The 26,565-nt window shown below is 42.2% G+C and overlaps 1 long non-coding RNA gene across 3 annotated transcripts; it reads right to left on the reverse strand.

Annotated features, from left to right (window-relative positions):
• Positions 1-1,587: 1,587 nt before the first annotated feature.
• On the reverse strand, positions 1,588-26,565 carry LOC109493361. 3 transcript variants are annotated; one of them, XR_002147573.2, is made up of 4 exons: positions 26,228-26,559; positions 12,140-12,204; positions 11,296-11,437; positions 1,588-2,109 (listed from the first exon to the last, which is right to left on the reverse strand). It is a non-coding gene; the product is annotated as an uncharacterized LOC109493361 (long non-coding RNA). The 3 variants fall into 3 exon arrangements; XR_006588062.1 differs by lacking the exon at positions 1,588-2,109 and adding an exon at positions 2,138-5,759 and having other exon boundaries at positions 26,228-26,565; XR_002147574.3 differs by lacking the exon at positions 1,588-2,109 and adding an exon at positions 2,138-5,762 and having other exon boundaries at positions 26,228-26,563.

Raw genomic sequence — 26,565 nt, forward strand, 5'->3', positions numbered from 1 at the left:
AACATTTATTTTAGTTCCCAAAATTGGGATGGATGTCCAGAGGGTTCTAAAAATAGTAAACAGCCCTTCAACACTGAATTTTGTCTTTACCAAAATATTCAATCGATCTAAATTTAGTCTGAAATCTATCCAAGACCCACCTGGTTAGGTTTGGAGACATCTTGACACTCACTAATATTCTTGGGTCTGAAAATATTACACCTGGAAAATTGCTTTGTTTCCATCCCGTCACAAGATAAATGGTTATAATAACAACAAACATCGTTGGCGAGGATAGCTTCTTTTCATTGAACCATTCATTCTATTCTCTCTTTCATAACAGGAATTGGTGTTTCTAATCTAGGGACCACATCTACCTTGTTGCCTGTTTCTTTTTTAATAATACATTAGGTGAAATCTTTATAAAATTAGTGTTTTAAAGTGAACTGTTTCAAAGTGAACAATTCAGAGGCATTTGTTCTATTCACAGTGTTGTGCAACCAGCATCTCTATCTGGTTCCCAACATTTCCAGCATTCCAGAGGAAAACCCTGTGCACATTAAGCAATTTCTCCCCGTTCCCTCCTCCCCAACCCCCAGCCCCTGGCAACTACCCGCCTGTGTTCTGTCACTATGGATTTATCTATTTGGGATCTTTCATGTAAATAAAACCGTACATTATGTAGATTTTTGTCTGGCCTCTTTCACTTAACATACTGGTTTGGAGGTTCATCCACAGTGTAGCGTATGAGAGTGCTTCATTCCTTTTTGTGGCTGGATAATTGTCTATTGGGTGTGCATATAACGATTTATTTATCCATTGATGGATATTTGGGCTATTATTACCTTTTAGCTATTATGAATAGTCCTGCTATAAACATGTTTGTACATGTACTTGGTCAAGTTCCTGTTTCAATTATTTGGAGTATAGACCTAAAAGTAAAAATTGCTGGGTCATATGGTAATTCTATGTTTAACTTTTTGAAGAACTGGTCAAACTGCCTTCCACAGTGGCTGTACCATTTTACATTCCTACTAGAAATGTATGAGGGTCCAATTTCTCCACATCCTTGCCAACACTTTTTTTTTCCTTTAAAAAAATTATGGTTATATGAGGCACCTGGCTGGCTCAGTGGGTACAGCATGCAACTCCTGATCTCAGGGTTGTGGGTTCGAGCCCCACACTGGGTGTGGAGATTACTTAAAAATAAAATCTTCTAAAAATAATAAATAAAATTATTATTATAGCTATCCTAGTGTCATTGCCTGTTTTTTTTAAATAAAGTTTTATTTGAACATAGCCATGTCCATTCGTTTACATGTCTATGGTGCTATAATGGCAGAGACTATATAGACTATAAATCTGAGATATTTACCATATGGCCCTTTAAGAAAAAGTTTGCTGGGGTACCTGCGTGGCTCAGGTGGTTAAGCGTCCGACTTCAGCTCAGGTCATGATCTCAGGTCGTGATCTTCATGAGTGCAAGCCCCACATCAAGATTTCTACTGTCAGCACAGAGCCCACTTCAGATCATCTTTCCCCACTCTCTCTCTGCCCCTCCCTCTCTCATCGCGCCCCCCCCCCTTTTCCCCTTCCCTTTCTCAAAATAAATAAACTTAAAAAAAAATTGGCCCAACGCATTTAAGAAAAAAAAAAGGAAAAGGTCGCTGTACTCTATTTTGGAAGATTAGCCCTTTTTAATTTGTCATTTTACTTGACAGCTCCCCAAAATAAGACCAAATAATATTGTGAGCTTAAATGAATTATCTTATTTTTAGTCTTAAATTTCTTTATGTGTAAAAAGATACAATAGGGCTTATCGATTTCTTTATGTGTAAAAAGATACAGTAGGGCTTTGGAACTTTATAATAATCTGAAAAACTATGATATTTCCAAGATGGCCAATTAGTTTGCAGTTTATACTTAATGTAGTCTGTAACTTCTTCGGCTTTCTTCTGGCTTAAAGTAATGGATTCCTCCATAATTCTCTTTGATCTATTCATCATACAAGCATAGAACAGTGGCCAATTCCCAGCTCATGCTGTTCTTTCTCTGCACCAAGTTGCAATGATCTGGTAGGATTGTCTAGGAAGGTAAGAACAAACGAGCAAGTGGGAATTCCTGGCTTCCCTAGAGAGGAGAAAAGAAACCCTGTCAAAACCAAATGGCATCATTAATGGTTCTTGAATACACAGCTGTGCCCAGTTTAAGACTAAGCAGACTTTCTGCTGCTCCTTAACTTGGGGTGGGGAACCAGGAAGAAAATGAAGAGAAAGAGATGGAGTGAGGGAGAGAGAGAGAGAACAGACTATTTCATGGTACGTCACTAGAGAAATGCTGACATTGGACAGCCTATCAGTAACCTATCCCCTTAGAAGGCTGAGAGCATGAGCCAGATACTTAGCAGGATCCTCGATCTGAACAGCTCTGCCAAGAGTTGGGTGTGGATGAGCCCCTAAAAATACTGTAGTCCAGCCCCTCACTTTGAGATGAAATGAAATGAAGCTGAAATGAAAGCCGAAAGGGGCTTTGAAATGAAGACAAGTAAGGCGCCTGGCCCATATTCACTGGGGGAATTGGCTGTAGATCATGAATAAGCCCGGATGCTCCCATCCGGGGGAAAGGAGATACCAGCGCAGACAGCAAAGCAGATGTTTTGTAACTCATCGGATGAAATGTACATGTAGGGCAGTCAGGAAAGAAGGGGGATGTAAGTAAATGTCTCCTGCTGCGGTCAGGAAGGGCACACCTGGTCCTTAGGGAGCTGGATGACATACCTGGGCATTTCTCAGCATCGTGTCTCAAAGATGGTTGGAATGGAGCCAGGCCATGAACAGAGAGCGCTGTGTTAGGCTTCACCCATCAACAAGCGGGGGTGTAATTGGTGAACAGACTATAAACACTGTGGAGAGGGCTCAGAGGGTGTGTGTCCATCCCTACACACAAGGAACCAGGTGTTCTCCACCAAGCGCAGCCGATGCCCCAGTTTGGCCTGGTCTGACTCAGTTGAACCGACTTCTGTCATCAGCAAGTCCTGTGCATGTATCCCCTGTGGTCTTGCCAGTGCCAGAGTCGAGGTGGCCGCTACTTGATATGAAGTCTTTTTATTATTGTGGAACACCTTCTAGTTCTGAAATTGCTCAAAGGTCATTTTCTCCCCAGCTCTACTGAAATATGATTGACAAGAATTGTATATACTTAGGTTGTATAACATGATTTTTTTTAAACTGTGTGTGATGTGGTTTAATAGGTGTGTCCATTGTGAAACGATTATCACAGTGAAGTTACTGAGCACATCCACACCTCAGATAGTACCCTTTTTTTTTTTCCCCAAACTTCATTTTTTAAATCCAGGACCACCTGCTCCCTGAATCTCCTTCTAGTCCCATCCTGCTTCCTCCCCACACTTTTACACAGGCTGTTTCCTCTGCTGGAAGGTACAGGTTCTATATTTCAGTCAACTTCTACAAATCTCTCAAGACTCAACTCAGATACCGCCTCCTCCAGGAAGTCTTCCCTGACCCCATCATTTTCCTATCTCGTTTTTACCATTGCATGGATCATACCCTAACATGCTTTCCCGTTTATCTGTCCTCCTTCTCAGTGACTCTGCAAGCCTCTGGAGGACAGGCGCTGGCTCTTCTACTTCTGCCTGCCTTACATCTAGTTCCCTGCTTGCAGCAGGCACTCAATGGCCAAAGAGATGAAGGGATGAATGATTCCAGCGGCCATCTCTCCCTCTGAGCACCCTCCCTGCTTAGGCTCTGAGACGGGACTTCCCTTATGGGTGCTTTTTGGAAGAGAGCAGACTTTTGTCCCCATTACCCTGTTGGGTTGTGAGCCAAAGCTCACATGTGTCCTAATGTGACCTTTCCTACCTCCATTAAATGGTCACCACCAGCGCAATCTCTCCACTAGAAACCTGAGTATGATTCTTGGCCTGAGTTTTCATACTCGCTTCAATAACTTCTCTTCAATTCTCCCTCTGTCACCCACAGCAGAGGAGACTGGGCCCCTAGAGACAAACTGGGGAGACAGCCTCCTGACTGCACCTCTTCCATAAATCTATCACCCACACTGCAGCATCTTGAACACAACTCCAGACCCGATCCAGCTACACGGCTCCCCTCCTTAAAGTCTCCCTGGCTCCTGGGCCCTCGGGGTTGTCTGGGCCCCTGAGTGGGGCACACAGGCCCTTCCACAGCTGCCGTCCTCCCCAGGCGCCCTATGCTATCTGCCCACCAGAAGTCCCCTGCTCCTTCCTGACCCTGGGCCTTGTATCTGTGGTTGTCTCTATTTTGCCCTTCCTTGAGTCCCTCAGACTTCTCCCCAGCTCAAAAATCGCCTTCTCTGAGGAGCTTTCTCTTGGAGACTGAGCCACCCCCCTCTCCCTCCTACCTCCCACCAGTCTGGCTCCCCTGGGAGCACCTCCACGTGGCTGTATCCCAGTAGGATGGCCTTCTCCCCAGTTACATGTGAACTCCCCAAGGGAGGGCCTGTCTGCGCTTTTCTCACCTCCCTGACAACTAACACACTGATTAGCAAGAGAATTGCCATTTACAAGAATGTCTAAGCCAACTGGGTCTTTTGGTCTTCATGAAGCAGGGAGGTTAAGGAGCAGAGGGGGCAGGACGTGCAGAGGGAGGGGCAGTCAGGCATGTGTTCTTCTTGGCTGGGAGCCAAAGACAAACATACCCAATACCTGCCTTATACCAGCTGAGGGTCAGCTATTTACCTGCTAATTATGCATGCAAAACATCCTCATATCAGGCCCATCCAGTCCTGGCATTGGTCATGTTAGCCGAGAGGGCTGAGTGGGGTGAGCGGGAGGTTTGGATGATAGTAGCAGCTGGAGGGGAGGGGAGGGCAGCAGCTGGTGATGAAGGGGCACCCTGGCAGCACTTGGTGCTGGCCCTGCTCTGGTGCCCTGCAGCTGTCACCAAGCAGGAGACAACTGTCATTCTGGTGGATGTGTTAGTATCCCTTTCCTGGCTAACCTCTGGGGAGCATTATGGTGTAAAGGAAGGGACAGGATTCAGGACTGTGGAGACCTGGGCTCCAATCCCAGGTCAGCCACTGGTAGCTGTGTGATCTCAAGCAAGTTACTTTTTTTTTGTTTTAATATGAAATTTATTGTCAAATTGGTTTCCATACAACACCCAGTTCAAGCAAGTTACTTAACCTCTCTGATCTTCAGACTCCTCTTCTAAAAAATAGAAATTAAAAAAACAAAACAAAACACCTTACTTCTCAGGATTATTCACTCCTAGAGAAAATATTTTTTGAGTCCTCATGTGTATCATCTCTTATTTAGTGAATAGGAATACATAATTATTTAAATATTAGTTTCTTTCCTTTCTGCTATTTATTCCCTAGTCAAAGCCCACAATCCTTAGACAAATCGCCTCCATTCTTTCTCTCCAGTGCACACAATATTTCCTCCGAGGTAAGATCATCTAATAGTAATAGTAACATTTAACATTTGTCAGGTACTTACTGCGTGCTGGGCACTATTTGACGTACTTCGATATATTCACTAATTTAATGCTCATAACACAGTGAGATTGGGGTTTTACAAGTAAGGGAAAGGAGGCATGGAGAGCTAAGGAATTTGTCAAGGTCACTCAGCTTTCAGATGATGAAGCTGGGATTTGAACCTGGGCACCCCAGTTCCAGCCCATAGTCTGAGCCCGTATGTTAGAGATCACACAGTTCAGCCCCTCTGGATGATACCGTGTCTGCAGAGCCGTCTCTCTCCCCAGTCCCTCCTCTTCTCTGCTCTGCTGAAGAAAGTGAAGGTCACTTTGAGCTTTGTGCAGGATTTGGTGACATGCTTAAAGTTATACAACTACTTGTGTCATTTGTCCTGAGTCCCATTCCTGTGCCCTTCCCATGACATTAGGCAACACTACACAATCTATGTGAAGGCAAATGGCTGAAATTAATTACTATTTTGAGGAAATCATTTATGACTTTATCCTGCTAGTTGTAACAATCATTCAAAGGTATCAGATCTGATGGTAAAAAAATATATGTATTCCCATTAGATACCATGATGTTTGTTTTCATTAAGACCAATCTGAAATGCATTCTTTGTTTTTGCTGGTGTTTCAGTTTCTATCCCCATAAATATTTGTGCTGTTGTCTTAGTTTCAGTTAGTTTTTGCTGTTTTCCTTGGACTGGGTTTTTCTGAAGGGATGGGGGTGCAGTATTTACAGTCATCTTCAAAACTTTGTATCCCCAAAGCACAGTAGCCATAGCTCAGAGATGACATCGATGTACAGTCAAAACAAGCCTGGGGGGCTTCGTGAGCTCAGCAGTGCTGTGTCTCAGCAGCGGGGTGACCCTGAATCTCAAGACACCCGGAGGCAGCCTCACCAAGGAACACTGAAAACAAGCCCTCCGTGGAATCTTTGTGAACTTTGCTCCTGAGCTGCCTGAGGTCATCATAATCCAAAACCTAAGTCTAGGAGAGAATGCTTTCTTGTGTCAAAGGGGTCCACAACCCAGGAGATAAGAGGCGGTAGGCGGCATGGAGAAATTGGGGCATGTGTTTGCAGAGGGTGGTGTGGGCGATGAGACATTGTAGGAAGAAAACTACCTGCAGATAAAAGAATTTCCCAGCTCACTGTGTGAGTGGACAAATTCCCCTGAGTTTTGATTTCCCCCAGAACAACATATATAATATAAAACAGTGATTTCCACTAAAATGCACCAGAGAAACAATGATACAATTCATTATGACAAAACATCTATTGCATTTTTAAACCCAGCAAAAGAGAGCTTTGCCAACATACTAACAAAACAACAAAACACGGCAAGCTAGTGCTTGTTTTGTTAGTATGTTTGCCATGGAACTTCCCATGGGCACCAGCCCTAAGTGTTGCAGACACATGGAGGAGGGTGAGGCCAGTGAAATGTGCACGCTGGAAAAGCCAAGTTCTCTATGTCACAAGGGGGGACCAGGCATAGTCACTGGGGCTTTCACCCTAGGGTAAGGGGAGCTCAATGCCAAGGCAAATGTTAAAGCCTTCTATGGACTAAATTTTATCCCCCAGATGTATATGTTGAAGACCCAACCTGCCATGTGGCAGTATTTGGAAATAAGGCCTTTGGGAGGTAATTAAGGTTAAATGAGGACATAAGGATGGAGTCCTAATCCACTAGGACTGGCGGCTTTATAAAAGGAGAGCGCTTCCTCTCCTTCCCCTCCCCCTCCCTCAGAGGAAAGGCCACTCGAGGACAAAGCAGCCATCTGCAAACAGGGAAGAGAGCTGTCACTAGAAACCGAACCCTGCTGGAACTTTGATCTGGACTTCCAGCCCCCAGAACTGTAAGAAAATAAATCTCACCCAGTCTGTGATGTTCTGTTATGGCAGCCCCAGAAGACTAAGGCACTGACAGTGTCTTCATTTTTGTTTTATAACTCAAAAGAAAATCAAGTTTTCTTTCAAATATATTAATCTCGGTGTGCCTGGGTGGCTCAGTTGGTTAAGTGTCCGACTGTTGATTCTGGCTTAGGTCACAATCTCACGGTCATGAGATTGAGCCCCGAGTTGGTCTTCACACTGAACATGGAGCCTGCTTGGGATTCTCTCTCTCTCTCTCTCTCTCTCTCTCTCTCTCTCTCTCTCGGTCTCTCCCCTCCCCCCCCCACCACTCATACTATCTTTCCCTCTCAAAATAAACTTTAAAACATATATATATTAATCTCTGCAACTTCTACCTATACACCCAATAAAAACAAGAAAGTTACAATTCCAATGGAAAAGTCTTGGGGCACCAGGGTGGCTCAGTTGGCAAAGGCTCCAACTTCAGCTCAGGTCATGATCTCACAGTCCGTAGGTTTGAGGCCCGCGTTGGGCTCTATGCTCTGGATTCTGTGTCTCCCTCTCTCTCTGCCCCTCCCCCACTCGCACTTTGTCTCTGTCTCTGTCTCTCTCTCTCTCAAAAATAAAGTAAACATTAAAATATTAAAAAAAAAAGAAAAGAAAAGAAAAGTCTTACTGGGTACCCTTTTGTCTCAGGGAGGTCGCCTAGAGAAAAAGTGGATTTCATTGTAGTCTGTCTGCCCATTCTCCTCGGAATCAATCTGCTCTTTCAAAAGTTCACAAAATCAGGGGGCGCCTGGGTGGCTCACTCAGTTGGTTAAGTGTCTGACTTCTGCTCAGGTCATGATCTCACAGTTCTCAAGTTCGAGCCCTGCGTCAGGCTCTGTGCTGACAGCTCAGAGCCTGGAGCCTGCTTCGGATTCTGTGTCTCCCTGTCTCTCTGCCTCTTCTCTGCTCATGCTGTCTGTCTGTCTCTCTCTATCTCTCAAAAACAAGTAAACATTTAAAAATTTTAAAAATAAAAGTTCACAAAATCAGGAAATGCCAAGGTTGCAGAGGATCTTAAGTGTTACTGGTCGAGTCGTGCACAAAAGTTTCCATTTCATTCCCAGAGTGAACAGACTGAAAACTCGCACATTGGATTTCGACCACTTCAGGTCATATCCTGGCTCTCTATCCCAGTCTTCTCATCTATAAATGGGAATAATAGAATAATAGCATCATCTACCTCGGGCCAGCTGTAGAGAAGAAATGAAATACGTAGCCCAGAGTAGTGTCCAGCACCCCATACGTGCCCAGTTAACGTTTACTATGATCAGTCTTAGAACAGTCAGAGAATACAAAATACTCCGCAACGGAGCTAAGGCTACAGACCTCCCATTGGCGAGTCAGTGTGTCCTCTACGCCTGCCAATTAGTTATCTATGGATCTGTCAAGCCAATTAACTGAGTATCATAATAAGCGGAGGAAAATATTAGAAGAGAAGGACAATAGAATTAATTAAATGAAATCCAATTCAGGAAATCCTTTCGCTCAAGACAAGTGAGGCCATTGTCTACATGACACAGAAAGGTACTCTTTGTACAGATGGCTCACTGCTCCACACGATGAGCCTGGCACCCCTGCTCGATTAGCATGCAAAGGGATGTCAACAGAGAGGCTTACACAGTGCAGACCCCTTCCCAACATGGAGAATGGGTGGCCCTGGAGGACATATAGGGCACCTTAAGTCATAGGACAAAAATACGGCCCAGCTTCCTGCAGCAAACATCTGCATGAATTTTTAAGACAAAATTTAATACCTTGAAGAGCTTTCAGGCATGCCATATTCTGTCTCTGGCTGTGCCTCCAGTTCCACGGGGACTGCGAACTCTGCTCGGCCAGGGAGCTCTGGGGCAGGGGGAAGAGCCCCAGACGTGGACAAAGCTTCGTGCCTGCCACTTGTACCTGGGCTATCCCAGCAGCCTCCCAGCTGCTTTCTTCTTTCCCACAGAGTGATCTTTGTCAAACTGGACAGGCTCAGCCCATCCTCCCTGAGGAAACACCGTCCACACCTCCGTCTGGCCAGTGGAATGAAGTCCGTGTTTGTTTAACTTGGCACAAGGCCTCACAGCCTAACTCCCCACAACGCTTAATTTAATTTAATTTAATTTAATTTAATTTAATTTAATTTTAAGCTTATTTATTTTGAGAGAGAGCAAGAGAGAGAATCCCAAGTAGGTTCCTCAGTGTCAGCACAGAGCCCAACGTGGGGCTCGAACTCACGAACCGTGAAATCCTGGCCTGAGCCCGAAATCAAGAGTGGAATGCTTAACTAACTGAGCCACCCAGGCGCCCCTCCCCACAGCCTTTTAAGCCTTTGCTATCCCTTGCTGATATCCTGTGGCTGCCCTCACACCTCTCTCCCTCCACACCTCAGCCCCCTGTTCTCTATCAGTCTTTCCCTCTCCTTCCCGGGCTGTCCCACCTGCAAAACCTTGGCTGTCTGAGATTGCATTCGAAATCCCTCCAGTGCAAAGCTCTCCAGCCCCTTACCCCCAAAGCCCTGGTGCCCAGAACCCAAAGCTGAATACCATCAGCACTTCACTACCAGTATTCACTGGCTGTTCAAATTAGTATGTAACTGGTTGTCCGTAGGCGCTGACTACAATTTTGTTCCCATTCGCTTTTCTAGTTTGCAGAGAAAGTTTCCGGACGAAGTTCGAACTGCTCTTTTGAAATGAAATCTCAGCAGATTTCATCTCCAAACAGAATTAAAACAGGAAGTGAAATTCTAAAGCGCGCTCCACTGTGACAAAAGTTACATTACGAAACCCAAGTGTCCTCATCTGTTAGGTGGCTCCAGTGTCCTCAGGGGCAGAAGGACTTTCCGGGGCTCCCACAGTTGAGATTCCCCGGAAATTCACTGAAAGAGGTTCTCACTGCGTTTACTTCGCTCCAAAACGTGTGAGGGTTTTGAATGCCAAGAAAGCCCCTGTGACTCTAAGTCAGATCCTGGGAAGAAGGAGCTGCAGGGAGCCAGGCTGGAGGCCAGCAGCAGCTTAGAAGACACAAAAGTGTTTCCTTTATTTAACAAAAAAATAAATAAAAAACCTTTCGTGGAGGAAGTTTTGTGTCCCCAGGCAAGTTCCGACTTCACTAAGCCAGCAGAGCTAAGCTCTGCCAGCCTCTTCCAGAATGAGGGAGAAGAGAGGTGCCTGTGGTGCACACCAGGGCCGCGTGAACCAACAGTGAATTCTGCTCCTTTTATAAATAACAAACCAAGCGCTCCTCACTCTTATCCCAAAGAATCCATCAAAACCAACCTTGCTGTGAGGACATCACCAGTTCTCAAATGCCTCTGGTTTTGTCTGATCGTGTTCATGTCTTTATTTTCTTGTTGTTTTGTTCTTCCCACAATGGGAAGTAAACAAGCATCAATAAACAAATGAACAAAGAAAAACAAAGCAACGGCCATGCTGGGAACACAGGCGTGTGCCCCAGCCGGCAAGCAGGGAAAGGCTGAGACTGACGCAGGATGCTTTCTTCAGAGTATGCTAATATTTTGTGCTGCCCCAATCTCCACAACAGCCCCTTCATTTTATTGTTATTGTTTGTTTTGTCATCCATCCATTCATCTAACAATTATTGAGCTTTATTGCATTGAGAGTCACCCATTAACACAACATTAGTGGTTCTTAAACTGTAGTGCTTCAGTCACCCCGTGACTTACTAAAATGCAGACACGGGACCAGAATCCCTGACTTGTGTGGCAAGGGGTGGGGCGCTGGAAATTGCATTTCTTAAAAATTTCCAGAAGCTGCAAATGTTACTAACCCTAGGAGCACAGTCTGAGAAGCCCTGCATGAATACATTCGCCACCAAATCCCTAAAAGGCCCAGAACTTAGTTGATGCTCAATAATTACCCACTAAACTGAATTGAAGCCACTTTGAAACAATCCTGGATTCTCTGAGATAACAGACCAGTTTGTGCAAATACTTACACATTTTCCCTGCTGAGGCAGACGCAACTGTGCAAGAACAACTTTACAGAGCACGGTGCCCTCATTTGTACACCAAATATTAGGTTGGGAACCGACTAATTTGCAGCTGACTTAGTAGTGAGTTGACACGGTTGTAGACATCCTGGGAATTATTAAGAAAAACAGGAAAATTACTTTACCATTTTTAGCACCTGCCCCTGCAGGCACTTCCTTCTTTTCCTTCACTCTTCCTCCTCATCCTCCTTCTCCATCCTCCCCACTTCCACCTTCCCCCTCCTCACCTTCCCCTTTTCATCTTTCTCCCTTCTCTACCCTACCCTCTTCTCCACTCTCCCCCCTTCTGCATCCTGCTCCCTTTTCTCCACCCTCCTCCCCTTCTCCATCTTCCCCCATTCTCCATCCTCTCTCACTTTTCCACCCTGCCGCCTTCTCCACCCTCCCCCCTGCTCCTCCATCTCTACAAGGCTATCGGTGAATACTTGTACAAATACTTTGAGTTCTTTGGAAGAGAGAAACTGTATTGTTGCCAAATGAAATAAATAATTTCTCTCTGTTCTTCTTTAAGAAGGTACACAGGGCAATATTATCAACCAAAAAAAGAACCCCCAAAACATGTCTTCTTTATACTATCTTGTATCAAACTTTAGGGTAAACAGCCTCATTTTTTTTATGACCTTGAAGTCTGTAGTCAAAGGTGATTTGTGGATTGGGTGTACCAGTTGGCTATTTTATATAATACCTTTAAATTTATAATGATGGCTTGTTTTTTATAGTGCCATATCAAATATCCTCCTGGGTTCTTGAGTTTCTCTCACTATTATCAAATTATTTTATTGCTACTCACCAAGTGGCAAACCTGAAGAACCATAAATTGTGTGGGCTTATAATTCAGCTTTTGTCCCCTCTTGGCTATCTTGCAGAAAGAGAAAGTAACTTTATAATTCTTATAATTTAAAAAATACATATCAGCTAAAAAGTTATTTGTATCTCAGATTACCATTCCAGGTAAAAATTTAATGTGCATTTCAAATGCCGTGTGTCTTTCATACATCAGTGTGGTTCTTTTTTTAGTGTTTTCATAACTTTTTAAAAAATGTTTATTTATTTTTGAGAGAGAGACAGAAAGAGCACATGCACATGAGCAGGAGAAGGATAGGGAGAGTGGGACAGAGGATCCAAAGCGGGCTCTGTGTCGACAGCAGAGAGCCTGATGCAAGGCTCAAACCCACAAACTGTGAGATTACAATCTAAGCTGAAGTTGAATGTTTAACCGACTGAGCCACCCAGGCGCCCCTGTTTTGGTAACTTTTGCAAAGCTTTCTTTTTATTAATTTTTAGAAGATGAACACTATATATAAACATGTTGGGGGGTGGGAGGTGTAAAGGTACCTAATGAAATGTCTAATAGCAAATTTTTATACCTCTGTATGAGAGTCACAAATAACATTTTTAACTACAGGAGCTCTAAATTTTAACCTTACCTTTGGCTATGTATATAAGGAGAGGTTGACACTATAAACTGACCCTGTCCTGCCTCTCGTTAAACAGCACAAATAATCTAGGGGATGACCATCAACCCCTGAGAGGCTTAGTGGAAAAGATGCAGGCTTCCTCTGCTTCCCAGTACATAACATTTGAACCGAAATCAGAATGGCACATATGAAAGCCACAGATGTTATCAGCTCTAGGGACCCTACAGACTTGCATGATAGTGGTGAATGAGAGAAGATTCTAGAAAATTATACGATATCCCAGGCATCTCTGTTGTTTTTAAGGATAAATGCTAAAAGGAGATGATAGTTGTATAGATGATAGATATATAGCATCTATCATTTATTCAGCCCTTATTGAATGATAGGTGCTGGGCCAGTTGCTAAATCTTTTTTTTTAATGGACATATAATTCACATACCATAAAATTGACCCTCTAAAATCGTACAATTCAGTGGGCTTTAGTATATTCACAAGGTTGTGTGACCATCACCATTATCTAATTCCAGAATATTTTCATCACCCCCACTAGATAAAAGTATTATAAAGTCAATTTTCTGTGCAACAAGATAAAGATAATTTTGGTTTCTTAGCAGTGGTTTAAGAATTCCTTACAGGAAGAAGCTTGCTTTTGCTGAGAAGATGCTTTGATAAGGCCAAGCCCAGAGCAAGGGGAATGTGACTGAATGGCAGAAGAAGGACTCACTTTGGCCTCCTGAGAGGATGTTGCTGCAGGGCAGGGAGAAGGGACCATACTGGAGGAGAGGTTTCATTTTATTCACTGATGTATCCCAAGTGTCTGGAACAGTGCCTGTCACATAGCATGTGCTCATTACATGTATGTTGACTGGTTTAATTCTGCTTTTATTAGATATCAGGCTCTATTTATATCCACATGTATGAAATCACATGATATTTTATTTTATCTTGTTTTATTTTTAATATATATTTTTAAAGTAATCTCTACACCCAATGTGGGGCTTGAACTCACAACTCTGAGATCAAGAGTCGCATCCTCCACCAACTGGGGCAGCCAGGTACCCCTAGATCACATTTTCAAATCACCTTGTTCAAACCTTCGGAATCTTTGTTGGTGTTTTGTCACCCGGATCTATCAGTTTCTGAAAGAATGACTTTTACATCTTCCATTCTGATCAAGGCATTTGTCAGTTTCCCCATGTGATTCTGATCCTTTTTACTTCATCAATTTAAAGGCTGTGTTGCTAGGTACATCTGTCAGGATTCTACACTGCAAACAAAATTGACTTTGGCCCATTTAAGCAGAAAAAGTACCTCCCAGAATTACTGGAAGACCTAAAACAACTGGGCTCAGTGCTACCCAGCCAGGAGCTGCACAGCAAGCCACGGAAGAAGCCACATGAGGAAGTTGTAGATATCATGCTATCTCTGCAAAGCTACACATGCTGTTCCCCAATGCCTTGAGCAGCTCCCAGCAACTGGAATGTGAGCAGCAGAGCCAAAATGCTGCCACAGGAACTCAGTCTTGCTGGAGACCCCAGCCTGCTGGACAAATTCTATAGTTTCTGCTCTCTTGTGTCACTAGCTCCTAAATGGAGGGAGGCAAATGTTTGTCCATCGGCAGAGCCTTGGTCTCATGACTTGCCTTGGAGGACAAGACACTGGCAAAATGACAGTAGGGTATTTTGAGCTTCTATAGGGGGAGGTAGAGAATCCTTCAAAATGAGAAGTGGATGAGGACGCTTGGCAGGATAAATGTCTATTCCACATACATATACATTCCTGGTTATTATATCTTCTTGATGTGTTTGGTCCTTGACTTACACATTTTGCTGTGGGATCCTGAGCTGTGTTTTCTCATGTGCCCTGCAGGGCTAATATTGGTCAGGGGAAAGATTGGAGCTGGCCTTCACAGAATTGGACAGGAATTCCTATCCTGAAGTCTCTCTCTCCCCCACCTGGATCCCCACTACATCTTGCTTTGTTTCAAGCCCAGTATGGCAGGAGGAAAGGCTTTCCTTTAGGGAAGAAGGAAACCTGCTTTTTTCTCTTCCTTCTAGACTTCCCACACCTGGCTGCTGGCAGGCAAATCCAGTCCACCTCCTAGAGGACAGACGCTCCTGACAAAGATTGTGCCAGCTCTTGCTAGAGTCAGTGTTCCTAAAAGGGAAGGAATCTACCTACAGTTCACTTCCTGGGTTCCTTAGGAGCCAAAACTTGGCCTGGGGGGAGCGGGAAGTCCATTTCTGAGAGAAATGAACAGAAAAGGGGAAAGGGGACTTTGGTTTAGCTTTGGGGCTGAAATCTACTTATACCAAGTATAATCCAGGTACATAGACAAAAAACTATCACCTACTTAAGACATAACAATTTAGAGGAAAATGCAGCAAACACTGTATGTCCAGTTTCTGAAGCCTGAGAAATAAAGCAGTCACAACAGAGACACTTTGTAGCCCTCCTGGATTCCACCTGCATCCTACCCCAGAAGTTACTACTATATTACACACATTTTTTTTTAATCATTTCCATGTGTTTTGGCATGGAAAATAATATACATATGCATTGTTCTGCAACATGTTCTTCCACCCAATATTATGTTTGGGGGATTTATCCATGTTCACACATGTAGCTCTGATTCTTTCATTTTAATGGCTATATAGCACTCCTTTGTATAGACATATCACAATTTTTTAAATTCTGTTGATGGCCACTTCAATGGTTTCTAATATTTTGCTATTATAGGCCATGCTGTCAAAATAGTCTTGTTGTTTTTTTTTAATTTATTTATTTGTTTTGAGAGACAGAGAAAGAGAGAGAGAGTACGAACAAGTGGGAGAGGGGCAGAGAGAGAGAATCCCAATCAGGCTCTGCGCTGTCAGCACAGAGCCTGATGTGGGGCTTGAACTGTGAGATCATGACCAGAGCTGAAATCAAGAGTCAGACGTTTAACCAACTGAGCCACCCAGGTGCCCCAAAATGTTTCTATTTCCTTGCACACATGTAGAAGAAAATCCCAGGAAATAAATTACTTGGTTTGAGGACATACACATCTTTTTTTAAAAATTTTTTTTTTCAACGTTTATTTATTTTTGGGACAGAGAGAGACAGAGCATGAATGGGGGAGGGGCAGAGAGAGAGGGAGACACAGAATCGGAAACAGGCTCCAGGCTCTGAGCCATCAACCCAGAGCCCGACGCGGGGCTCGAACTCACAGACCGCGAGATCGTGACCTGGCTGAAGTCGGACGCCCAACCGACTGCGCCACCCAGGCGCCCCATGGACATACACATCTTTAATTTTACTAGCAATAACCCAGTTGCTTTAGTGGTTGTACCAATTCACACTTTCATGGTATTTTTTTTTCCATGGCACTGTGTGGTCCCCAACATTTGTAATTGTCAGTCTGCTTTATTTTGTTCCAATCTAGCAAATGTGAAGTGTTATGTCACTGAGGTTTAATTTGCATTTTTCTCACTACTGGTGAGGTTGAGCATATTTGTCACTCTGTTTCTCTGTTTCTCTTTCCTGAATTGCCTGTTCATAACATTTGCCCATTTTCTACTGGTATTTTTACGTTTTTTCATTGATTTGTAGAAATTCTTTATATATCTTGGAGAATCTTTTGTTAATTATACGCATCACAAAAAGCTTCTCTTACTCTGGCTTATGTTTCACTTAATTTATAATGTCTTTTGATAGACCAAAGGTTTTTTTTTTTTAAATATAGTCAAATATTTAGGACATTTGGAATAAACATGAAGGATTGCTGGGTGTTCTCCAGGGAAAATTATGCATTGTTTAGAGCTCATTTTTCCAGGTTATTGGATTTTAGCTGCTCATTGTTTTGAGCTATTTTACAAATTTTATATTGCAGATACTGATAGCTATGTAAAATAATTCTTGTCTCTGGACATGAAAATAAAATTCTGTCTGGTGGCAGTTTGACTCAGTCTGCTCATACTCCTTAATCCCCTTCCCCAAACCTGCCTGTGGAAATTTATTTCAACATGCCTTTATTCCCTATAAATTTGTGGTTCTCTGCTTTCTCATTTTAACAGTTGTAATGTCTGCCTGGTTCCCTCATTAATAATGAAGTAAATAAAATCTTTTTTTTAAGGTTTTATTCTTCTCAAACAACCTCTCCACCCAACATGGGGCTCAAACTCACAACCTGGAGATCAAGAGTTACACGCTCCACTGACTGAGCCAGCCAGGCTCACTGTAAATAAAATCTTTAATATGTGTTAATTTTATGTCTGTATGATTTTACCTTTTCTGAAAATTTCCCTTAACGAACATATTAATCTTTTCCTTTGCTTTGTGTTTTTGAGTCTTAAGAAATTACTCCCTCACCCAGGCTTATAAAGATATTCTCACCTATACTCTTTAGGCTATTAAAGTTTTACTCTTGTGGCACCAGGGTGGCTCAGTCAGTTAAACTCTGACCTTGGCTCAGGTCATGATCTCACAGTTGGTGGGTTTGAGCCCCACGTCGGACTCTATGCTGACAGCTTGGAGCCTGGAGCCTGCTTCAGATTCTGTGTCTCCCTCTTTCTACCCCTCCCCTGCTCATGCTGTCTCTCAAAAATAAATAAACGCTAAAGTTTTATTCTTCTTGTTTAAGCTCTCTGCAAAAGTTTTTTGCTTATGATGTAGGATGGTGATGTGATTAATTCTTTTTCCCTATGGAGAGCCAATTTTCCCAGCACCATTTACTAAACTGTCCACCTTTCCCCCACTAATTGGTAATTCTATCTCATTTGTGTATAAAGACTCCTTTATGCATAAGTCTGTTTTAGGGTCCCTGTTCTGTTCTTGTAGTGTGCTTTTTCCATTTCTGCACCAGTGTCACACTTCCATAATTCCTGCAATATTGTAAGAAGTCCTAATATCTCCTGCCATTTTCTTTGTGTTTAAAATTACCATGGTTGGGGTACCTGGGTGGATCAGTCAGTTGAGCGTTGACTCTTGATTTTGACTCAGTTCATGATCTCACTGTTTGTGAGTTAAAGTCCACGTTGGGCTCTATGTTGACAGCGTGGAGACTGCTTGGGATTCTTTCTCTCTCTCCCTCTCTCTGCCTCTCCCCCATGCTCTCTCTCCCTCTCTAAATAAATAGATAGATAGATAGATCTAAATAAAATAAAATGAAATAAAATTACTGTGGTTGCTATTAGCTCTTTACTTATCTGTATTAATTTTAGAATCAGCTTATAGAGATCCACAAAATATCAATCAGGATTTTTCATCTAAATTCTATTGGATTGGGGCACCTGGGTGGCTCAGTTGGTTAAGTGTCCCCTTCTTGATTTCAGCTCAGGTCGTGATCTCATGGCTCATGAGTTCGAGCCCCAAGCTGGGCTCCGTGCTGGTAATGCAGAACCTGCTTGGGATTCTCTCTGCCCCGACTCCATTCACACTTGCACATGCATGCACTCTCTCTCTCAAAATAAATAAACAAATAACTTTAAAAAATTTTAAATTCTATTGGATTCACAGATTACTTTAGAGAGAATTGACTCTTTAGGATTTTATGTCTTCCCAACCACAAATACAATATATGTTTCCCATTTGCTTAGATTTCTTAAAATATTTTTTTCATAGAGTTTTATAGTTTTCTCCATGCCAAGGCATTTTTTTTTCTTTCTCACTAAGTCTTATACATCATTTGTTAGTTTAACTCCTAGATAAGTTGCGGTTTTGTTGCTGTTATAAATGGTATTTTTCAGGATGTTTATTACCGGCATATAGTAATGCAATTGATTTTTGATATTATGTCCAGCAACCCACATATGTTCCTAAAGTTAGAATGTTAATGTGTGATGTCTCCACCAATTCTTAGTCCTCCTTGGACACAAGGAATTCATTTCAGTTTTCAAACCTTCCTATGGAAGATTTTTCAACTGAGTACTTTGCAGAGTGTCAAGCACATTGCAGACACATTCAATAAATTTTTGTTAAATAATGGCCAAAAGAAGGCAATTTCATTTGAAGGATTGTGCATTTCTCTATGATCTGAAAATTCCATATTCAGCTATGTCAGCATTAAGAACATGATAAATGCACCCCCTCCCTTCCGATTTTATATAGGTAAAATCTGCCTGAAATAAACACTGAGAGCAAGCCTGAAAGAAGGAGGGAGGAATGGAATATCATAAATTGATATCTAGGGGCAGGTGAGGAGAGGGTACTGTTGCTAAACAACCGACTTCATTCCTAGCAGGTGCTGACCCAGTTCTATGAGGGTCTCTTTCCCTCCCTCCTCTTCCTCATCCCCTCCTCTTCTCACCTGATAGAGTCAAGAACATTGCAGATTGAGATTTATTTTCCCTTTTGGAGGAGGCGTGTTGGCATTAAGTTCAGGTTGTGATGTAGTGTTCGTTCTGTGATCGCAGAGTTGGATCGTTGAGATCTGAAAGGAAGCCTAGAGATACAGTGGCCCTGTCTCTGAAACAAATTGTCCCCTGATGAGAAACTCCTAACAGAATGCTGAATCAGATGGAGACTTCAGGGTAGGAATGATGGGTTCTGCTATGGTATTTGAAATGATTGTGGAATAGCTACATGCATACTAAGGAATATGGGACTGGAGGCAGCTGAACTGTCTGAAGCAGAGACCTACACTGACAGATCATCAGTCCAGTGTTAGGGGAGGTTGAAGTCAGGGCAGTAGACAAATCATCGCAGAGGGTTTGTAGTGTGAGAAGAGAAGAGGCTGGGCACGGAGCTCCCAGTACACCACCTCTCAGAAGAAGGAAGGCATTGCCAGAGGAAGAGATGCCTGTCAAGAATGTCTACAAGGAGGAGCTGGAGGGTTAGGAGGTGAAGGGGGGGAAGTGGGGACAGAAACCATGCAATGTTTTTAAGAGGAAGTGGGAAAGGAGCAGATGCCAAGGAGAAGTCAAGGAAGATCAGCAGAGAGTGGACTTAGTCCAAGGTGGCCACAAGTGACCATGGTGGGTGGATGAGTTTTTTGCTTGTGCTCCTTGCCCTTGAAATGATGAGACCCTGGTCTGGCTAGGTTGGTCAAGCCCCTTACCTTCTACAGGTCTCTGTTTGCTCATCTATCAATTTGACATCATAACAACTTCCTTGAGGACTGTTCTAAGGATTACCAAAAAGATACTCAGTGTCTTGGTGATGTCTCTGCCCTACACTCCTTCTATCTTTCTCCTGTCTCACCCAAATCTCAACCTTGGAGCCCATCTGACAGCTTCATGCCTCCCATTTCATCTGAGCCTCTCTCTGCAAATTCCTTTGTGCTTAAGTTTTCTATGCAAACCTTATTCTGATGCATGGTGGAGAAGGCTGCACCCTTCCCCCACCCTGTACTCCCCAACCTTCCTGCAGAAACATGATCCCACCCCACCCCAGACCTCAGTTATCCCTTCTGACCCACTTGTATTCTCTGGAAGTTGAGGGAACAAATGAGGCAAGTGTCTCCTTGGAGATACACTGTCCCTTGAGTGATTCTAAATGGAGATGTTCAATTGACCCTTCTGTTTTCTCCACCAAAAAGATGTATGGTTGCTAGGAAACCAACAATAGGTATTAACCACACCTGGCAGGAGAATGTTCCTAACCTGAAGAGGAATTATATTCAGAAGAATTTTTAGCTGCTGTTTCATTATCATCTTTCAGAAATTTAATTTGACAAATCTATATTGAACTTGTACATGCAAGGAACTCACAAAGCAGAGACGTGATCATGTCATTCCTCAACTCAAAAGAATTCCATGCCCTTCTGTTCATAAAAGGAAGTCAAAACTGCTTATCTGACCTACAAAGCCAGCCTTGCCTACCACACTCCCTACCCCAGCCTCACTTGGCCACTGCTCACTTTCTCCATTCTACTTTTTGGATCTTCCTGAAATCTCATCCTGCTCTTGCCTCCACAATGACTCACCATTCTTCAAAACCTTGCTTAAAAGATACTACTAAGTCTAGACAGAATGAATTCCCTGTTCCTGTTCACTGATAATTTCAGGCATGCATGCATTCATTCAAGTAAGATTTTTCTAGGGCGCCTGCGTGGCTTAGTCGCTTAAGCATCTGACTCTTGATTTGGGCTCAGGTCATGATTTCATGGTTCGTGGGTACAAGCCCCACATCAGGCTCTGTGCTGACTATGCAAGCCTGCTTGGGATTCTCTGTCTCTCTCTCTCTCTCTCTCTGCACCTCCCCCACTCATGCTTGCTCGCGCTCTCTCTCTCTCTCTTAAAATAAATAAATAAGCCTTTTAAAAAAAGATTTTTCTCTACTATGTACTGAGCACCTTATTTGCCTTCTTTCTTTATAGGGCTCAGTTGGTAACTGTTCTATTCTTGCCTCTATCATAAGGATTCCCCATTGGTGACAAAACTATAGCAACTGGTAATTCTTTGATTTCACAAATTATGGTCCTGACTTAATAAATACAGAGTTGAGAATTTTAAAATTTAAAAAGCAGCTAGTAATTATCTCAAAGTGGCTTTTTAAAAATTAAATACGCTCTGTTGCCCAATCATGCTTAGCACAGCCATGGGAGACATTATCCTGTATTGAGGCTTCGTTCAGTTTTTATTAAATTTGGATGTTCTCAGAAGGCTTCTACTCAAGAGAACAGGTATTGTTTGAAGCTCCATAGCTCATTCCTAAAGAAATAAATGGACTCTCCCTATGATACATAAACAATTCACCAGTTATCAGCCATCAAACCCAGATTGTTAAGATAGCCAACTTTTGTTTTTCTTTCAACACATGCTTAAAATTCTCTCTAAATCTCTTTGCATAAAGAAACCCCACTTCATGCAGCCCCTGCATTTTGCCTGATGCCATTGTGACAAAATATCTGATGGTGCAGTGGGTCTCTGAAATTGTCTTTACTTTGCTTCCCTTATGTATGTTCCCTTGAACTGGGTGCCTTTCCCAACACGATCCTAAATTACAACCAGTTGTATTGCCAGAGTCTAGTGTGAAAAGCAGAAGGCAGTTTGAGTATTTCGGAGGGAATTTAATAGAAGGAATTCAATATATAATTGATGAAAGAGTGGAGAAGCCGAAAAGAGATTAACAACAGCTGGAAGCTAACAAGGCTGAGAGGGCAGAGTGTTCATGGAAGCCAGGATTCGGCATCACCTGGCAGAAGCTGATACCAAAGAGGAGAAAAGCTAGAACCAAAGACACCACCCAAGGAAGAGAGAGAGGGAGGAAAGCATCATGGCTTCTCCCTTTCTCCCCACTCCAGTCTTCCAGGAGCTTCCAATGGCTAAATAGAAGCTACATCAAGGCCAGAGGGCAAGGACCTGAGAAATGTTGTTCCCTGAAATAGCAGATAGAGAGAGGCAGAACAGAAGCAGGGGGGAGGCAGGAGAGGGGTCCGACAGCAAACAGCAACACAATCAGCAATGCTTAACCGACTGAGCCACCCAGGCACCCGTAAAAATCCTCTTCTAAGGGAGAAAATAATACCTCTGCATTATAATCATGTCCCATATTTACATTTTAAGTGATTTTCAGGAGTTTGTCTCCAATTAATAAATGTCTTTCTTTTCCACACTTAACATTCAAATACCTACTCGTAAAAATGCATCTTACTCCTATTTTTGCCAAATGTATTCCCTAGAGGTTTTTCTCGGTTTGGTTCTATGTTTAGCAGAACTTTCAAGTAGCACATTGAGAGCTTTAGGCAAATTTAAATAATCTCCTTTAAATTAGAAGGAAAGTCTTAGTGCACTGCAGGATCCCTTGAGCTCGGCTGAACCCCACTCATCTGAAAGCCATTTGCCCAAAACATTCAGCAAGTACTCCTGGGAAATTCTGTACATGCTGGCAAGATCAGAACCATGTAGTGCAAGTAGGAATCTGCTAAAAAGCACCTAGAATAAGGGGAAACAACATAGGAAGATCATATTTCTATTCACAAGTAAATAGGACTATTAAAACCGCGTATTTACTATTGGAAACTATAGTCTTCAGAAACTCTTGTCCACATTTAAACCACAATATTTAACCCTTCTATTATTTTCCTCCATCTTTTTTATTATTAAAATAATAAATATTCATTATAGAATGTTTAGAAAATAAGAGAAAGTATAATAGTTAAAATTTTTGAAACTTCATAACTTCAAAATCCAAAGTTAAACTCTGTTAACATTTGAATCATGTTGCGTGTGTGTGTGTGTGTGTGTGTGTGTGTGTGTGTGTAAAACAACCTGTGGACATACCACACAAACAGTTACATATCCTGATTTTTATCACTTACCATTTTATTTTGAGGACTTCCTCTGTAATTTTTCTCATTGAAAAATCATTTTAATTGGCTCATAATATTCCATCTTATGACTGTACTATAATTTAAGGTATTTCCCTTTTGTTAGACATTTAGGAACCACATTGCCACTTATGCCTTGACAAGCCACCATGAAAAGACTGGTTTTTAGTCTATAAAAAGGAAGTAACATCATCTTAAAAGAAGCTGGCATTTCCTCTTCTCAGGCTCTGATTATCAGTCTTAGCTTTGGTTTCACATTAACTGCTTTCAGAGGCTTCTCTTTCTGTTATATTGAAGAGTAGGAGTGAGGAAAGAGGCCACCGCCTAGAGGAACTTGGACCCAAGGGATAGCCATGGATAATTATTCAAGTGACAATTTTGAAGAAGATAAGCCTTGCTCTTGTTTATAAATTGCAAGTCACGGGGCACCTGGGTGGGTCAGTTGGTTGAGTGTCCAACTCTTGATTTCCAAGTTATGATCCCAAGGTCATGGGATCAAGTTCCATGTCAGATTCTTGGGATTCTCTCTCCCTCTCTGTCTTCCTCTCTCTCCACCCCTACCCTGCTCATGCTCTCTCTCTCTCAAAATAAATAACTTAAAAAACAGATTGTCTCTCTCTCTCTGCCCCTCTCCAGGGCTTGCACTCCCTCTCTCTCAAATAATACATACATACATACATACATACATACATACATAAATTGCTGTAGGAGTGTATATATATATTTATTGGCACCTGGGTGGCTCATTCGGTTAAGTGTTGGACTCCTGATTTTAGCCTAGGTCATGATCTCACAGTTTGTGAAATCAAGCCCTGCATCAGGCTCAGTGTGTTAACAGCACAGAGCCTGCTTGGGATTCTCTCTGTCTCTCTCTGCCCCTTCCCTGCTCATGTTGCATTCTTTCTCTCTCTCTCTCTCAAAATAAATAAAAAAAATTTTTTTAAATAAATATGTGTATTTAGATTCTTAGAACCTCTGTTAAGTGAGTGATAAATTATGAATGTAAGAGAAAGTTATGGTGAAGCGTTTGATTGGACTTATTTGGGGTGTACATTGGGTTTTCTTGTCCCTTTTGTATTTTTTTTAGCAAACAATAATGATTTGGGGTGAGATTGGTCTGAGTAGACTTTATAGTACTTAAAGGAGGAGTAAATGAGATGATGCATAAAGAATTCAGCTCAATGACTGACTCACTGAAAATACTTCCCAGATGTCAAATGCCATTAGTATCATCATCAGTATTTTCATTTGAATAGAAATTCATAGCTTACAAGAACTTTCACATACATGTATACTTTTAGTTGTCACAACAACTTGGGAAAATAGGCAAGAATGAGGCTCCTTCTGGTCTCCAGGTGCTTCCACACTGTAGCTCATGATTATGGCTTACTCATTTGCTGATGGCATTTTTCTGGACTGAATAATGAGAAACTGTGATTTTGGCAAAAGCAGACAGACTGAGTGGACAAGGTTGGCAAAATACTGTCTATTCTAGCAGAGACAGAGACTCCCGACTCCTTGCTAATGAACTGTTTGATTTTAGGCAAGTTACTTAAATCCCTCTCAGTGTTTAGCCAATGCCAATAAAAATGATAGTAATAATACCACTGTACCCTTTGACCTAGGGTTAATGTTAAGCACAAAGGAAGATAAAGCAGTCAAAATTATGTCTTTTTAGGAGTGGAACTTAGAGAAGTATTTTGACAAGACTATTCTAAACAATAGTGCACTCACAAATTCAATATAATAATCTAAGTGTTCTTATAGAGTGTTCCATATGAGCATTTAACATCCCTTTCCTTCTTTTATTTTTTTAAAAGTAGGCTCACACCCAGCGCCCAATGCAGGGGCTTGAACTCACGACCCTGAGATCAAGACTGAGCTGAGATCAAGATTCGGATGCTTAACCAACTGAGCCAATCAGGTAACCCAACATCCCCTTCCTTCTGCTCGATCTGCTTGCAGTCCCAGTATATAGTAATCCTTTAAACTGTTAACACAGATCTTTTTAGCACCCATCTAGAGGCAAGAAGTTGGAGGGGAGCTACATCTGTGGGAAAAAATCCAAGGGGATAGCCACGATTCAGTGAGAGACTGTCTGAAAAGTTGCATTCTAGGTCAAGATAATGACTCCCCACATAAACTGAAGAGTCCAGGGGCTTCAGTGTTAATGGTTTGGCACTTAAGATTGCTACAGATTAAGGTTCATCAATTTGTGTTCAAAGAGCTGCCCCCAAAGTCAGCAGGGTTAATCAATTCTAACCACTAAGGAATCAAATAGCCAGCAAATGCATCCCACAAGGGTGTAAAGGAAGAAACCTGCACACACTAATTGTCCTAATTATTTAAGAACCAGTCATGACAAAGAACCAATCATCCCTATATTCTGTTGAATATTAGCACTCAACCATTAATGGACTCGACTTATATTCTCTTCAGTTTTAAACTACTTTATAAACACAACTGAAAAGCAGCCTTTTTGCTTTCATTAAATGCTTGGATGAGAATTGAAATGTGAGTACATCAGAAGGACACACATTTTCCAAATTAGCAGGACAGGTAAGGAAAAAAACAGGAGGGCTGGTTAAATCACGGACTCAGAGTTCCCAGCCTGGTCAAGAGCTTTCCAGGAAATACAAAGAGAGGCAGAAATAGAAGTGATATTTGGATGGTGTTAAACTACATTTTGCTTTACCCAAGAGAAGATGTGGATGTCAGTTGGCTAATACAGATCACCACGCTAGCACAGATAAAACATACAGCAGTAAGACTTGTCATGATCTCACAGTTCATGGGTTTGAGCCCCACGTTGGACTCTATGCTGACAGCTCAGAGCCTGGAGCCTGCTTCGGATTCTGTGTCTCCCTCTCTCCCTGCCCCTCCCCTGCTCACAGTCTGTCTCTCTCTCTCTCTCTCTCTCTCTCAAAAATAAACATTAAAAAAAAAAAAAAGACTTGTATGATACAAACAGCTGCTAAAAACAGAGCATGTGACAAAGTCTTGACTTGTCCTGGCATTATCTCAGGAAATAGAGGAAGCAAGCAAGTAGGAATAGTTACAACACAAGATTTATGTTTGGTGAAGCAGAAGGAATGTGGAGGTGATATAGAAGGGTGGGATCCTGGAGAATTAAGCAAATGTTTCCACCTTAATCCTTGTTGGCTTAAAAAAAAAATAAAGATACCATAAAGTTTATCAAATAGTTACATACCATGAATGATGTCTGTGATTTGCTTCAAAATTACCTAATGGCAGCGGGGGGGGAGTAGGTGGAGAATCGTAGGCGGCTGTATAGAAAAAAACAGGAATGTCTATGAGGTCACAATTGTTAAAACCAGGTGATGGATCCATGGGTGTTCCTTATACTATGCTATTTGTGTGTGTTCCACATTTCCCATAATAATAAGTAAAACAAAAGAAAACAAAATAAAATAATGTATGACTCATTCCAAGGCTAAAAAAAAAAAACTTTAAAAGGAAGAATAACTTTAAAATATGACAAGCCTTCAAAAAAGAAACAGTGTATTGACAGAGGCACAAACAATCCCA

The sequence above is a fragment of the Felis catus genome, chromosome D3, assembly GCF_018350175.1.
Source record: "Felis catus isolate Fca126 chromosome D3, F.catus_Fca126_mat1.0, whole genome shotgun sequence".
Taxonomy (NCBI): Eukaryota; Metazoa; Chordata; class Mammalia; order Carnivora; family Felidae; genus Felis; species Felis catus.